Here is a 4,139-nt window from a genome sequence, read left to right on the forward strand (position 1 = left end):
GAGTTGGATGGGCAGATCCTTATAGTGGCTGTCTGACCCACGTAGTAAGAGTGACAGTGGTTGGAAGAGCCAAATGGAAACCATTGAAGTTTCTTCTGCCTACCAGAACAATAAGTCAAAACCAATACCACTCCCCTGGAGGAGTCACAAAAATTAGTCCCACAGTTAAAGACTTTGAAACTACAGCTCAGTGCCTTAGCATGGCCAGTACCAGGACAGATGGCTCCTGGAAACAACAGTGGATTAAGTAAATTGGTAACTGCTCTTGCAGTGACTGGTCAAGATCCAGTCTCTCTCTGGAACATAGTAACATAGTCCCTGGCATCAGCAACTGATCTAGCACATGCATTTTATTTTCCATTCTGATAAAGGGTGTGCCATAAATAGTTTGCTTTCACCTAGTAGAAGTATGTACCTTTACCATATTGCCTCATGTTGACTCCACTAAGGATCTTGACCATTTTACCATTGTACAGGACATGAAGCTGGTCTACATTGAATACACCACATAAATAAGGCCTGGGGAGTAAGAGTAACCAGCATTACAGATATTAATCTAGATATCTTAGACACATATATGCCAGTGGGTGAGAAATAAATCCTATGAAAATACAGGGATTTGCTACCTTCATTAATCTTCTGGGGGGAAGGCCTACTGTACTGAAATATGGATTAGATTATCCTTCCCAATTTATAGGGCTTCTTGAATTTTGGAGGTAACAGAGAACACATTTTGTGGCCCTGCTTCAATCCATTTACCAGGTTAACCCAAAACTGCCAGCCTTAATTTAGGTACAGAATAAGGAAAATCTTTCCAGCTCATCCAGACTGCAGAAGAAGAGGAGCAGTCAATTGGCCCTTATGACCCAGAAGACACCCAAGTGTCTGAGGAGTTAAGGCTTCAATTAAGGAACTCACTTCACAATGAAACTAGAAAGGCAATGAGATGTGCTAAGCAGTTAACTAGTTTCATCATGTACTGAGTAACTTGAAACATCTGCTATCTGGAAGGAACTACAGTAGAGGACTTGGGAGCAGTGCTTTTCAAGGTTGTATCTAATTACTGAAAGAAAGTGAGCTGAAATGCCTGGTGCCAGTCAAGCTTTATTGAAGGGAAAGAATCTGCTGGGCTGCATTCAAAATGGAGAGCAGCAGCCAGGGCTGCCCTCAAAGTGGAGAGCAGCCCCAGGCATCGGTGTAGGAGAGCTTATATAGGCTGTGGGGCGCCAAGGCTGGCTGATGCAATCTAGGAGGAGCATTACGCTAGTGCTGAAGCTCCACCTGGCTGATGCAACAGGGGTGGAAAATTGTGCCTATGCGGAAGCCAAAATGGTTTCTATTTTGCAGAAGTCACGAGGCTTCTCATAAGGAAAAGGGGGCAGGGGCTGGTGGCTGTTTTGGGCTTGGCTTTGCCTAAAATGGTGCTGGTTATGTTGAAAACCTATCATTCCTGCCTTTGAAGTATAGGGAGAGCGGAAAAGGGATGGAAGTCTTTCTTCTGAAGCTACTTCCTGCTGGAGATGGGTGAAGATATGAAAAACATAAAAGATTTATGTTGGCAGGTAAAACAATTAAGTGGTGGGGTATTGGTTTCGTGTGGGGAGGCTGTATTCTTCTGGGGAAGGGTCAATGGTTCTCAGGGGCTGATATCCTCCTCCCAGGAACAATTCGGTGACCTTTTGGTTGGTGAAAGCCTGCATACATTCCTACAAGAAATTAGAGAAACACCAAAAGAGGCAGAGATCAAGAAGAAGGATGAATCCCATCATGGTTAGGGGTCCGATGTGTTTTGTCCTGAAGTCCTCCCCCATCGCTATAGCCTAGGTGAGTGGTTTGGGTGAAGCAGAAATGTTTTGTCAGGGGGGAGCACTGTACTCCAGCAGAATCCCCTTTGGAAAGAGCTATCCAGTAGTTTTTATCCCTGTAAGAACATGATGTGGCAGTTGTCTGGTCATAGCATGTTGTGGGAACGTATGTCAGGGATGTGAATGTGTCCTGCAGGGTTCCCCCGAGGATTCTGGGTGGCAGACCTGGGAGATTGGAAAGTGTCCTTCCACCCACCAAGACCTTGATTATACATTGTGAACAGGGTGTGGCATATGTCCCTGTTAGGAAAAGAAGCAAGAGGAAGAGAAAAGGCAAGTGTTCAGGGGCTGAGAGGTTGAGAGGGTTCATAGTAGGAAAAAGGAGTAGAGGGTAACCTCGTTGGGGGTGTAATCACAGAGGGTGCCCTGCCAGGCTAATTCAGTTACCCTCTCAAGGATGTCTTCAACACTGGAGGTGGTGGGTCAGGATCAGTCTTGGAGCAGCTCCTGTGTGAAGGACATGAAGCGGGCCTGCAAGAGTGAGAGGATAATTGCCGGGGGAAAGATCATACTCCTTATAGGATTGGGGGAAGAGTGGAGGTCCTCAACATTTTTAATTTTGTGGGTCCTAAAATGGACGAAGCATGAGGAGATGTTGAGTTGGGGGTTGAGTAGAGAGACCCCGCCGGTTTGATGTTAACAGATTCTTTGGGTAAAGTCTCAGGTGCCAGTTTTACCAAGGATAAGTGATACCAAGGGGCCTTTCCTAGTACCTTTACTGCTGTGGGGGTGGTGAGAAGTACTGTATAAAGCCCTTCCAAACATGGTGAGAGGGGTTTTGGGATTTGGGTTTTAATATACACTTGCTGTCCTGGGCTCAGTTTAAAGTCTGAGGGGGTGGTGGGGAAAGGATGAGGTAATAGAAGGTTGGCCTGTTCCCAAAGAAGATCCCTAATGAGCGAAAGAGTAGGGAGATACTGGCCTAAAGGTGAAGAGATGGAAGGCAGAGGTGTGAAAGTAAAGGGGCTACCATACATAAGCTTGAAGGGGCTGAGGCCAGTGGGTTTGTGGGGGGCAGCTCGCAAGCGAGTGACTGCTAGAGGGAGAAGTTGGGTCCAAGGGAGGTGAAGTTCCATGGACAGCTTGGTGAGGTGTGTTTTTATGAGGTGATTGGCTTTTTCTACTTTGCCTGATGACTGAGGACGATATGGTATATGTAAGTCCCATTTGATATGTAAGGCCTGTGCTGTGATTTGTGTAATCTGGGAAATGAGTGCCGGGCCATTATCAGACTGGAGGCTGGTAGGCAAGCCAAAATAAGGGATGATTTCTAGGTGAGAGCATGTGTTACTGCTGTAGCATCCTCTGAAGTGCAGGGAAAAGCCTCAACTCAACCTGAAAAGGTATCTACTAAGGTTAGACGGTAGCGTGTTCTTTTGTGGGGAGGCAAGTGAGTAAACCCAATTTGACAGTCCTGGCCAGGAATGTATCCTCTGGCCTGGTGGGTGGGAAAGGACCAAACTTGGAGGCCACCTTGATTGGAGCAATGAATATAAAAAGGACAATTTTGAGTGATTTGTTTAAGTAACTTGGCCATGTGGAGAGAGTAATATAAGGGCTGAAGAAGGCATAGTAAGGGTTCATAGCCTATATGAACTGAATTATGGAAATCTAAAAGGATTTGCTCAGTTTGTGTGGTAGGGAGGACATAGAGACCAGAGAGAGTATACCGGTTGTTCTTCCTCTGTGCTCCCAACTGTTTGGAGGTGTTGTATTTCTTGGGGTGTGTATTGGGGTGAGGGCACAGGGGCCATGAGAAGGACCTGAGCAGGAGAGGAAGAGTGGGGGCCTGGTGACTGAGCAGACTGTTTTGCAGTTAGATCCACTGGTTAGTTTCCGTGGGCTATGGGGTCACTGGAGGTTTGGTGTCCTCTGCAGTGTATAACCCCAACCTCCTTTGGGAGTTGTGCAGCTTCGAGAAATATCTTGATAAGATGTCCATTTTTTATGGGTGGGCCCTCCGGAGTGGTCATGTATCCTCTCTCCTTCCATGTGGCCATGCAGGAGTGTAGGCTGTGGTGAGCATACTTAGAGTCAGTGTATATATTGACTCATTTGTTACCTGCCAGAGTGAGAGCACGGGTGAGGGCAATGAGTTCTGCCTGTTGGGAAGTGGTGTTGGGGGGAGGGGGCAGCCTCAATACTTTGTATTAAATTTACTGTGGCAATACACACCCAGGGGGTGGGAGGGGAGGTGGCACTCTCATCTATGAACCATGTATGTTGGGGCCACATAATAGGATGCAGGGAGATGTGTGGAAAGGGATTGAGAAA

The sequence above is a fragment of the Cynocephalus volans genome, chromosome 2 (genome assembly GCF_027409185.1).
Source record: "Cynocephalus volans isolate mCynVol1 chromosome 2, mCynVol1.pri, whole genome shotgun sequence".
Lineage (NCBI taxonomy): Eukaryota > Metazoa > Chordata > Mammalia > Dermoptera > Cynocephalidae > Cynocephalus > Cynocephalus volans.